The sequence below is a fragment of the Bufo gargarizans genome, chromosome 3, assembly GCF_014858855.1.
Source record: "Bufo gargarizans isolate SCDJY-AF-19 chromosome 3, ASM1485885v1, whole genome shotgun sequence".
Classification (NCBI taxonomy): domain Eukaryota; kingdom Metazoa; phylum Chordata; class Amphibia; order Anura; family Bufonidae; genus Bufo; species Bufo gargarizans.
The window spans coordinates 195,972,700-195,986,185 of NC_058082.1; positions in this window are offsets into that span (position 1 = coordinate 195,972,700).

The following is a 13,486-nucleotide window of genomic DNA, read 5'->3' on the forward strand; positions in this document are numbered from 1 at the left end:
CCCAACAGCTCATAACCTTCAGCAGCATCTAACCCTTTCACAAAACATGGCTTGGAGATTCAACTGCAACCACTTTCTCTTCTTCATGCATGGAATTATCTGGGAAAGAGACTGGACCAAAATATTGCACCAAATGGTGTCTGGTCAAAGTCTACCCAGAAGGGCAACCTGAAAAAGCCATTAGAATGTATGCCATTACAGATAAACAAAGCATCAGGTCTCTAACAAAACCTACATTCTTTGATATCTGTAATATAAAGGGGCAAGCAAAACTATATACCCTCAACACCTACTCTGGTCATATAGAAACTTTCTTGAATATGACCAGATATCGGATGAAAGATAAGAATCTTGTAGTCCTGAAACTTCACATCATTATCTCCACTTAGGGAACCTATCTAATGAAGTTCTTCCTATAGACATGAATGCCGGTATTCTAATCTTACTTGGAAGAGATATCCGGAGAGTCCATAAGGTGCGTCAACAATGCAAAGGTCAAGACAATGCCCTATATGCACAGAGATTAGATTTAGGCTGAGACATGGTGGGAGATGTATGCTTGGTTAAGCAGTTAATTTCTTTAAAACTTATATGTTAAAAAGGTTGCATCACCCATTTTGCACCATGCTCTCATCACTGCGAGGTGAAAGAAAGGCTCACTAACCTCATCAAGGCGCCTTATGTCATTCCTACTTCTTATGATGATGACATAGGGAGATCATTGTTTTGCACAACCCAAGATGACAACAAAATAGTCATAGCCATTTAAGACAAAGGGGGTAATTTATTAAGGCTTTTAAGTTGCAAGAAAAAGTATGTGAACCCTTTGGAATGATATGGATTTATGCACAAATTGGTCATAAAATGTGATCTGATCTTCATCTCAGTCACAACAATAGACAATCATAGTCTGCTTAAACTAATAACACACAAAGAATTAAATGTTACCATGTTTTTATTGAACACACCATGTAAACATTCACAGTGCAGTATGTGAACCCTTGGATTTAATAACTGGTTGAACCTCCTTTGGCAGCAATAACTTCCACCAAACGTTTCCTGTAGTTGCAGATCAGACGTGCACAACGGTCAGGAGTAATTCTTGACCATTCCTCTTTACAGAACTGTTTCAGTTCAGCAATATTCTTGGGATGTCTCGTGTGAATCGCTTTCTTAAAGGGGTTGTCCCATTTCAATGATCACTGTTTAATCTGCTAATGATATAACAGTGATCATTTTTGTAAATACAATGTATTAGCCAATTCCCTTCGTTTTTGATAAAATCCTTCCCCTCCTACCTCTGTGTTGTCATGTGTCTCCCCTAGATACGGCCAACTCTCCCTGCCGAATGCAGGCGCCGCGCCTGCGCAGATTAACCACATCATCCAGTGGCCGGCCTCTCCTCTCTTTCATGAACGCGCACGGCCGGCCGTTCATTTCCTTCTGCTGCTTCTGACAGAGCCACGCATGCTCTGTTTACACTGCAGACTTGAGAGAGAGGGAGGAGGGGCTGGAGAGGAGTCAGATTACACTCAGCTCTGCCGGGTAGTGAAGGAACGTGCTCAGCGTCCTCCAGCTCTGTCCCTGATCAGACCTCACTATGTGTTCTGTCCCTCTGTCCCTGATCAGACCTCACTATGTGTTCTGTCCCTCTGTCCCTGATCAGACCTCACTATGTGTTCTGTCCCTCTGTCCCTGATCAGACCTCACTATGTGTTCTGTCCCTCTGTCCCTGATCAGACCTCACTATGTGTTCTGTCCCCTTGTCAGGTCACATAACAGCTGGCCCCACTGCTTCTCTGATAAGGTGGCCCCTGCTTTGCACTTCCTGACATTAGCATGGGCTGATGTCCAACTGCCCCACACAAGCTGCTAGTTGTATGAAATAGTAATGTGGCCCCAAGAGAAGTCAACAGGGCCACACTGCACCTCCACATGCCTCTGCTTTCATTGTGACAAGTTCTAGGGGAGAATACTGCTGGATAGAAGTGTCCTATAGTTGCACAATATGGCGGCACTTCTGTATCATAGTGCCATATAATGGCACCATATGGCAGCACACAGAGAACAGAACTTCAATAGAAGTCTATGGGGCTATACACTACCTCTGCATGCCTTGCATTATGGACTGTTCTAGGAGAGAAGTATGAATTATAGCTCAATATAAAACCATATGGCGGCACAAAGAGTACTTGAGACTTTACAAAGCAAGAATTTCCCATCCCCCATTCTGCTTTCTCTACACTGATAAATGCCCCGCCATCTCTCTGGTAAAAAAATGCCCCGCCATCTCTCTGGTAAAAAAAATGCCCCGCCATCTCTCTGGTAAAAAAAAATGCCCCGCCATCTCTCTGGTAAAAAAATGCACCGCCATCTCTCTGGTAAAAAAATGCCCCGCCATCTCTCTGGTAAAAATATGCCCCGCCATCTCTCTGGTAAAAATATGCCCCGCCATCTCTCTGGTAAAAAAAATGCCCGCCATCTCTCTGGTAAAAAAATGCCCCGCCATCTCTCTGGTAAAAAAATGCCCCGCCATCTCTCTGGTAAAAAAAATGCCCCTCCATCTCTCTGGTAAAAATGCTCCGCCATCTCTCTGGTAAAAATGCCCCGCCATCTCTCTGGTAAAAAAATGCCCGCCATGTCTCTGGTAGAAAAATGCCCGCCATCTCTCTGGTAAAAAAATGCCCCGCCATCTCTCTGGTAAAAAAAATGCCCCGCCATCTCTCTGGTAAAAAAATGCCCCGCCATCTCTCTGGTAAAAAAAATGCCCCGCCATCTCTCTGGTAAAAAAAATGCCCCGCCATCTCTCTGGTAAAAAAATGCCCGCCATCTCTCTGGTAGAAAAATGCCCGCCATCTCTCTGGTAGAAAAATGCCCGCCATCTCTCTGGTAAAAAAATGCCCGCCATCTCTCTGGTAAAAAAATGCCCCGCCATCTCTCTGGTAAAAAAAATGCCCCGCCATCTCTCTGGTAAAAAAATGCCCTGCCATCTCTCTGGTAAAAAAATGCCCTGCCATCTCTCTGGTAAAAAAATGCCCTGCCATCTCTCTGGTAAAAAAATGCCCCGCCATCTCTCTGGTAAAAAAAATGCCCCGCCATCTCTCTGTTATGTTCCAATAGAAGTCTATGGGGCTATACACTACCTCTGCATGCTTCTAATTGCATTATGGACTGTTCTAGAAGAGAATCCTTCTGAATTATGGTGCAATATAAAACCATATGGCGGCACAAAGAGTGTACTTGAGAATTTACAAAGCAAGAATTTACCATTCCCCCTTCTGCTTTCTCTATACAGATAAATTCCTCGCCATCTCTCCGTTAGGGCTCATCTACATGAATGTGTGTTGGCCGTTCCATGCATTGGGGACCGTAAATTGTGGTACCCTATGTGCGGGCAACATCCGTGCAGCTGCCGCAGACGGATCCCAGACCCATTCACTTGAATGGATCCGTGATCAGTCCGTTCTAGTAGTGCAAGCACGACTTTTTTGCAATGCGTAGGCACGGACAGAAACCCCACAGAAGCACTCTGAGGAGCTTCCGTGGGGTTTCGCTCAGTGCACCGCATCTCCCGGATTGCGGACCCATTGAAGTGAATGGGTCCGTGATGCGGGGCGCACAGACAGATGTAGCTGAGCTCTATATAAAGAGGTTCAGGGAAGAGAGGTGTAGCAGAGCTGATTCCCCAGCAGGGGGAGGGGCCTCAGACACTGCAGGATGCCAGACTGTGAGTCATACTTTTCACATGAACGAGCACACAGGACTCAGCTCTCAGTGTGATGTCATAAGGAGGTGTGGCCGCCTTCACTCTAGCTACCTAAGCCCGCCCAGCCTTATCTGCAGAAAAGCAGGAAGTTACCAGCAGAGTGACTGCAGCTCAGGCTGATTTAGCAAAGTGGGAAAACCCCTTTAAGGTCATGCCACAGCATCTCAATCGGGTTGAGGTCAGGACTATGACTGAGCCACTCCAGAAGGCGTATTTTCTTCTGTTTAAGCCATTTTGTTGTTGATTTACTTCTATGCTTTGGGTCGTTGTCCTGTTACAACATTCATCTTCTGTTGAGCTTCAGCTGGTGGACAGATGGCCTTAAGTTCTCCTGCAAAATGTCTTGATAAATTTGGGAATTCATTTTTTCCTTCAATCATAGCAATCCGTCCAGGCCCTGACGCAGCAAAGCAGCCCCAAACCATGATGCCCCCACCACCATACTTCACAGTTGGGATGAGGTTTTGATGTTGGTGTGCTGTGCCTCTTTTTCTCCACACATAGTGTTGTGTGTTTCTTCCAAACAACTCAACTTTGGTTTCATCTGTCCAGTACTGCTGTGGAACATCCAGGTGCTCTTGTACAAACTGTAAACGTGCAGCAATGTTTTTTTTGGACAGCAGTGGCTTCCTCTGTGGTATCCTCCCATGAAAGCCATTCTTGTTTAGTGTTTTACGTATCGTAGATTCGCTAACAGGGATCTTAGCATATGCCAGAGACTTTTGTAAGTCTTTAGCTGACACTCTAGGATTCTTCTTCACCTCATTGACCAGTCTGCGCTGTGCTCTTGCAGTCATCTTTACAGGATGGCCACTCCTAGGGAGAGTAGCAGCAGTGCTAAACTTTCTCCATTTATAGACAATTTGTCTTACCGTGGACTGATGGACAGCAAGGCTTTTGGAGATACTTTTATAACCCTTTCCAGCTTTATGCAAGTCAACAAATCTTAATCGTAGGTCTTCTGAGAGCTCTTTTGTGCGAGGCATCATTCACATCAGGCAATGCTTCTTGTGAAAAGCAAACCCAGAACTGGTGTGTGTTTTTTATAGGGCAGGGCAGCTGTAACCAACACCTCCAATCTCATCTCATTGATTGGACTCCAGTTGGCAGACACCTCACTCCAATTAGCTCTTGGAGATGTCATTAGTCTAGGGATTCACATACTTTTTCCACCTGCACTGTGAATGTTTACACGGTGTGTTCAATAAAAACATTTAATTCTTTGTGTGTTATTAGTTTAAGCCGACTGTGATTGTCTATTGTTGTGCCTTAGATGAAGATCAGATCACATTTTATGACCAATTTGTGCAGAAATCCATATCATTCCAAAGGGGTCACATACTTTTTCTTGCAACTTTATATGCCGGTCGTAATAACCGCTATATATCTGACGATGGATCAGCTGAAGTTATGAAGAGGTACCCCCCAATTGTCTGAAACACTCCAGTAGCAAATTAAGGTCTTTGGGGGGAGCGTCAGGATGCTCAATAATTAAAAAAATCATCCAGATAGTGAATAATATTGTTACAGTGGAATTCATGGACTAAAATCTAGTGGAGAGCCTTGGCTAACTGGTCAAATAACCATGGGCTACTCTTAGACCCGAATGTAAGATTGGAAGCAAAATAATAAAGGCCCCTCCATTTGACACCATATTGTTGTGGAATCATATATCTAGTATCAAATGTATACTTGCTTGTATTATATCTAACAGTTTGCTTAACAAAATGGCCCCTGAAGTAGCAGCCAGCTCCCTTAATAATCCCTTACTAATCACTTTATGATATTGAAATTGCTGACATATTGCTGACATAATGCTGACTCTTGCTAAAGTATGGAGTGATAATGTGATACGTTATCATGGGACTTAGTAATGTGACAATTAGATCAAATTAGCCGAGTCATAAAGTTCCCCTTTTCCTGCTATAAAAAATCATGTAATCTGAATAATAAACGGAACATCTAGCATTGACTTCTCTGTGACAGTCTGTGTGTGATCTCTCATGGCGTACGTATGCCTGTCATTTCATACCATTCGGAGCAGTACATCAACCTTCCCTGACTATTAGGTCAGATCCAGAATCAGAGCCATATCAGTTGGCGCCCAACGTGGGGCCTGAGGATTGGACCTCCTGCTGGCGTACCCCCAGAGACTGGACCCAGAGAGACAAGCCAACGGACACCGGGACCGCGGCCCGTAATAAGAGGTGAGAAAATATATTCATCTTACCTATTCTGTGTCCCTTGGCTTAGTCTATCCATATTTGTTCTAGGGAGGGGTGCACCGACAGTGAGGCATCCTCAGGGGCATGAAAGTAAGAACCCCATTGTATTGATAAGCTTGATGTATTGTGTTTTATTATTTTTATTTTTTTTGTGTATGGTTGGTTTCTCTGGGAGAAAGGAGAGGCATAGACTGACAGAACAATAGAAGTCTCCTAAAGTGCCTACATTGAGGGGTAACCCCGGAGTGTGACCCCAAGAAATAGTAGAAGGGAAGGAGACAGCTTGCTGATAACCCAGTGGTGTGTTAATCTCAAGCTCAAGGTGTTTGTTTGTCAGTGTCTGTGCTAATCCAACTATCAGAGACAGTAAGTGAAGGCTCCAGAACGTATTGAAGGCTCCAGAACGTGGTGTTTTGAAAAAAAAAATGGGTAACCGAAATAGTGTCCCGAAGGGCTATTGTTCACCTGAACAGTACGTGGCGGACCGGAGAGGAAAAGGTTATGTTAAAGGACTAAGCAAGTTAGAAAAGAGTTATGATATTGCAAAAGGAGGTGTATTGTGTTCTGCTATATGGCAGACATTGTTGACTGAGAAGAGAGGCAAATTGAATGATGATAAGTTGATAGATACAGTTAGGGTATGGCTGGACTGTAGCAAAGAATTTGAACAGACAAAAGGAGAAGCAATGTTTGATGAAAAATCAGGACTCCATTACTATCGGCCTGGCCCAGTCTTAGTACAGGAACAGCCACCGCCCTATAATGGCGCAGCTGAAAGAAAAAGGGGAAGTTGGACTTGTACACATTGTGGTCAGCAGAACCCTGCCCCCCGTGATACGTGCTTAGCCTGTGGTGCTCCACGCCCACATAATCATGCTCTTTTAGCCCCCCAGCACGTCTCACCAGTCCCAGCAATGACGCCATCTTGTCCTCAGCCAACGCCCAAGGCTGGACTTGTAATCTCCCCAAACCCTGCTCTTTCTGTCATGCCACAAGTCACTACTATATACCCACTTGTAAATCCTGACGGCACCTACATGCTACCCAGTCAGCCCATAGCTCCAGCTCATATAATGGTAGGAGGTAGTGGTGCTATAGATCAGGAAGATGAGGATGGGGAGAAACAAAAGGAAGATGCAGGGGAAGACTCACAGCAGACAGTGGACTATGCACCTGGTGCTGCAGCACAAACCCCGGGATATCGCAGCCCACCGCACCTTGGACGATTTTCTGATATTACCCTAAGTAGCCAGCAGGGTGCAGCAAGAGCAGTGAATGAGTCTTTTCAAAACCAAATTACAGAGCTGCAAAGAGAGATCCATAACATAGGACAAGGAAATCTTGAAGCCTTAAGGGAAATATACTTGAACACTCGCCCAGTCGGGCCACCTAAGTATGTGTCCTTTACCCCCCAGCAGTTGTTCACCATAGTGAACCTCATGCCTGACCCAGATACTCACCCTATGCCCTTTTACAGAAAATTGGCACAAGTATATCAAACCTACGGGTGTACTTGGTCAGACTTGCAAAGTATTGTACAAAATAAAACTGGTGAATTTTCTTCACTTATAATGGATCACATACGCCAACCAGAACTCCCTGGAGCAAATTATGACACTCGTGATTCAGAATCTGGCCGTGATTTCATTCAGCAATTATATAAGTGGGCGAAAGACAGACTAGCAGAGCAGTCCACAACCCTGCAGGACATGGTACAGGATAAAGCAGAGTCAGTAGAAAAGTTTGTACAAAGAGTTAAACAAAACTATAAAGATATGGGATTCAGTCCAAATGAACCTGTGCACCTAAGACTCCTAGCACGGTCATTTGTAGATGGCCTTAGGCCAGATCTGAACAAAGCTCTTGTAACCTGTCGCCCAGAATGGAAATCATTAACATTGGAAATCTTAGAGCAAGTTGCAAAAGGGCTGGAGAGTAGTACAAAGAAATCCCGCATATCAGTCATGGCAGTCATGACGGGAGAAGGAGGAGAGGAAAGACCCCCGCCCCGTGTCTGTTATGGGTGCGGCAAACCAGGGCACATTAAGAGAAACTGTCGCTCCAAACATCTGTGGCCAGCAGATCAGAGCCAAAGAGGAACTCCTCCTCCATGGCCAGCTCCATCCCACTAGGACGTTGGCAAACCAGTGTTGCTGGGAGGGGACACCCCGTGTATGGCAGTCTCTGCCCCTCCTGCAGGCCCCGCCCCTCGAATCACCCTCGATGTGGCAGGGAAGGAACTCTCATTCCTTGTAGACACTGGTGCAGCCCGCAGTGTGTTATGTGAGACCGCCATACTCCCTTCCTGGCTCACAGATATGCATTTACCCTGCTCTGGTTTAGAAGGGGTCACCCAGCACAACCCTGTTACTAAGCCTCTCTTGATTACTCCCTCCACTAAGTCCCAAAGCCAATCTCCACAGTTACATCTGCCCACTGGAGTAATGTCACAATTTGTTGTAAGCCAGACATGTCCTTATAACCTATTAGGCTCAGATTTTCTTCAGAAAATACGGGCCAACATCCAGTTCAAGGAAAATGGTACAGTTGTTTTAGGTACGGCATTAAGTCCTGAAGAAACCTGCCTCCTAATGGCATTAAAATCCCAGTCACTTGAATCACATGAACAAGGGGATTCGCTGCAAAGCATTTTGCACCTCATCCCTGATACCCTTTGGACCAAAGGTCCCCAAGACATTGGGCGTCTCAAAGTCCCGCCAGTCACTGTAACCTTGAAGAATCCTAACTTACTGCCATATAAAGCACAATACCCTCTCTCCATTTCCCAGAGAGATGCTATCACCCTCCAGATACAGGCTCTCCTTGCAAATGGAGCTATTAAAATTACCACCTCACCATGTAACACTCCCTTATACCCAATTAAAAAGAAGAGTGTGAAGGGACAGCCTCCTGTATATCGCATGGTACAAGACCTCAGAGCAGTTAATGAGGCTACGGTCTTTGAAACCCCCATTGTACCAAATCCCCACACTTTGCTTGCTAGCATTCCTCCTGTGGCTGCTATCTTTACTGTCATTGATCTAGCAAATGCCTTTTTTTCTGTCCCATTACATGAAGACTCCCAATTTCTCTTTGCTTTTACACATGATGGAAAACAATACACCTGGATGGTGTTGCCTCAAGGAGCTCATAATAGTCCTTCCTGCTTTAGCAAAGCAATGGCATCCATCTTACAACCATGGCAAGCAGATCACCCAGAGGTGGAACTCTTACAATATGTCGATGATTTACTCCTCTGTGCTGACTCACACCCCGTCTGCCTGAACTCATCTGCCTCACTTCTTGCCTACCTGGCGGATGCTGGGTGCAGAGTCTCACGTTCTAAATTACAGTTGTGTCTTCCAAAAGTTGTTTTCCTAGGTCACTGCATCTCACAAGGCAGTAAGCATCTTACGGATGCCAGAAAGATAGCAGTCTCAGACATCCCACTGCCAGATACCCCTCACCAACTGCAAACCTTTCTGGGACTAATTTCATACTGTAGACCATGGATCCCTGATGCATCCGTTCTGATGCAGCCACTGTTTGATTGCATACCCCGTATTGCTACTGTCCCTTTCCAAATGACTGCAGAAGCCATAAAAGCATTCCAATCTCTCAAACAAATCATTGTCACTGCCCCAGCTCTTGGCATCCCTAACTATCAGCTTCCCTTTCGCCTTTATGTCATGGAACGTCAGGGCCATGCCACTGGAGTTCTCACCCAGAGCCATGGGGGTCGTAGTAGACCTCTAGGCTACTTCTCAAAACGTCTAGACCCTGTAGCCAGAGCCACCCCTTCCTGTGTCAGGGCCGTTCATGCTGCTAGTTCTCTCCTGAACGCTACCGCTGACATCGTCCTGGGACACCCACTCACCATCATGGCTCCCCATGACATCTCAGCTATCCTGCAACAAACACAACCTAAACACCTCACTGCACAATGCCACCTCAGGCTCCAGTGTAGTCTGCTTCTGCCAGATAATGTCACCATCCAGAGATGCCACATCCTCAATCCTGCTGCACTCCTTCCTCTCCCAAGGGGGAAGTATACTGCAGATGGAGATTCTGAAGATTTTATTGATCTACGTGCTGAAGAAGATCTTCAGGAAGAAGAACTATGGGCCTCAACCGACTCTCTTTACAAAGAACAAGAACATGATTGCATTACAATGATGGAAGCTGAAGTAGGAACTCCACCATCAATACAGGATACTCCTTTGCAAAACCCACACTGGACACTCTTTGTAGACGGTTCAAGGTATGCCGATGACAAAGGGAAATTCCATACAGGCATGGCAGTTACTAGTGAGTATGAAGTACTGTGTGCAAGGCAATTGCGCCCAGACCAGTCAGCACAAGAGGCTGAACTCATAGCCCTTACTGAGGCCTGCCTCATAGCAAAAGACTCCACTGCTAACATCTACACAGACTCCAGATATGCTTTTGGAGTAGTTCATGATTTCGGAATAATATGGAAGGCCAGGAACCCCAATTAAACATGCTTTAGCAGTGGAGGCTTTGATGACTGCAGTACTCCTGCCCACCAAAGTAGCAGTAATCAAAGTAAAGGCACATACCCGTGCTGACACACCAGAAGCCAAAGGAAATGCATTGGCTGACCAAGCAGCCAAACAGGCAGCAATGGAAGAGGAAAGAGCACAGCCAGATAAAATCATGTTAGCACAACCGGATGTCAAGCAACAAGAAGTATCATGGGATCTACTGAAACAGATGCAGAAGCAAGCCACCCGCTCAGAAAAGGAAACCTGGCTAAAGGAGTCAGCCCTGGAAGAAGAATCCGGACTTTGGACACAAGGGAAGAAAGTGTGCTTGCCTAGAGCACTCTATCCTGTAATAGCCTCTGTGGCCCATGGGCCCACTCATCAATCTAAGACAATAATGAAAGAACTCATCGATAAAATATGGGTAGCCCCAAGAATCACTCCTGTACTAGTGAAATATGTCCAGTCATGTTTAATCTGTGCCCAATGCAATCCAGGTAAGACTGAGCCCACGCCCAAAAAATGTATCCCAAAAGCCTTATACCCCTTCCAGAGGATCCAGATTGATCATATCCAGATGCCAATGTGCCAAGGGTTTCAATACGTGTTAGTAGTGGTAGACATGTTCTCTGGGTGGCCAGAAGCCTACCCCGTCAGGAATCAGACAGCAACAACTACTGCTAAAAAATTGATACAGGAAACTGTCTGTAGGTACGGGGTACCTGAGGTCATTGAGAGTGATCAGGGCCCAGCATTCACTGCTAACCTAACCCAAGAGGTCTGGAAGATGGTAGGGTCACACCTGGCATTCCACACCCCTTACAGACCCCAAAGTAGCGGCAAAGTCGAGAGACTGAATGGGGTATTAAAGTCAAAAATGCTGAAAATGACTAGGGAGACAGGGCTCAATTGGGTTCAGTGTTTACCAATAGCACTCTTTGCAGTCAGACACACTCCCAAACCTCCCCATAAGCTGACTCCACATGAGATATTGTTTGGGTCGGGACCCCGGATGGGGCTGTACTTCCCTCAACAGTTGCAAATGCATTATGAATCTGTTGCAAAGTATGTGATAGCTTTGAGCAAACAGTTGTCTAACATCCATGTACAAGTCTTTTCTTCCATTCCAGATCCTGACTCCCTAGAAGGCAGCCACACTCTGAAACCAGGAGAGTGGGTAGTGGTCAAGAAACACGTCAGAAGTACCCTAGAACCACGCTTCGAGGGGCCTTACCAAGTACTACTGACCACTCCAACTTCTGTAAAGCTCGAAGGGAGATCCACCTGGATCCACGCCTCTCACTGCAAAAGGATAAGGAACCCGCCAGATTCAGAAATAACAAAATGATTTTCTTTTATCTGCTAGCACTGGTGACACTCACCAGTGCATACATTCCTCCCCCGGCAGAAATGGATGATGACGGGTGGGACAATAAGTTTGTCAAACATCATCAAGTGTTGTATAAAAGCCTGAAGGAAGGTGATTCTGACACCACCACCTCTTCACTAAAAGATTGTTGGATATGTACACATGGCCCAGTAAATGCTAGAGCTATGCCTTATTTAGCTGTGCCCCTAACCTTCCAAGAGATAAAAGATTTGGCAGGATCAGCTGTTTTCCTTTCTAGCATAAATGAGGTTAATACCAAAAATGGCAACAGAAAAGCTTCCCTAATAGTAGTAGCATGGGATGGGTCCCCATGGCTAATGATAAACAGAACAGGACCCTCAGCTCAGAATAGCAATATGCCCTGGAATGACTATATGTGGAGCAATGTATCCTGCTTCCCAAATTGGACCCACTGTTACTGCCTACAGGTACAAACCCATGGTATGGTTTTCAGTTCCCATAACAGATCAGGCTGTAATGATTCCAACCCAGACAGTCCAGTACAGTGCATTGGTATATATGCTGAAGCAAGTGGTGATCTGGCCTGCGCCTGGCGCAGTGTAAGGGACTTGACAATAGGGATAACTAGTAAACCCACAGAGGGTCAAGAAAAGGGTCAAAAACTAGCAGAAGGTATCATATTAGCCCACTTAATCACTCGTTTGTTCAATAGTACAGAGGTTTCGGTCCCAAAAAATATATACCTAGTATGTGGACACAGGGCATATAAATGGCTCCCTTCGGATTTCAAAGGTTTATGTACAATTGCTAGGCTCACACCAGCCACTTTTACACTGCCTCATGGAAAATTAAATGTCAATACTATCCCCAAACACACCTTATATAAAAGAGCCGCAGATAACATTCCTAGACCAAATGGAAAACCCCATCTTGTAGAAATGAGTGGTGCCAACAAGTTCTTTAGTACTCTATTAATCTATCCTATGCTTACACAAACATATGACAAGCTAGTAATGGCTACCGACTACTTGGATGATCAGATTTGGGAAATTATGAAACTGATGAATACATCTAATGTTGTCCAGAATCAGCTCATCATAGTCACTAATCAACACACTTTAGTATTAGACTATTTGACTGCAAAGGATGGAGGTATGTGTCAGGTAGTAGGTACTGCATGCTGCCATTATATCGATCCACAAGGTAATCTACAAGTAAAAGCTGGTTTGGAAAAGATGAGTGAGATACGTGATGAATGGCTAGAGGCTCACAGTGCAGATGAGTCAACATGGTGGTCTGACACTTTCTCATTCCTTAATCCCAGTAACTGGTTCAAGGGAATTAGTGGATGGACGATGGGAATAATTCAGGGAATATTACAGATAGCCCTAATATTGATGGTAATCTACATATTTATCAAAGTTGTTGTTTCCTGCATTAACCGCATCACCAACAGAAAGAAGCCTGCTGAGGAAACCATACTACTTCTCTATGAACAAATGGCTAGCACCGCAATAGATGTGGATATGATCCCTGCATTCCCGACACCCCCGCCTTCTCCAACTCCCGCTGATGAAGCTCCTCTACCCAGGCCTGAAGATCCAAGAGATGACGAGAATTAGGGACAAATGAATCCCAG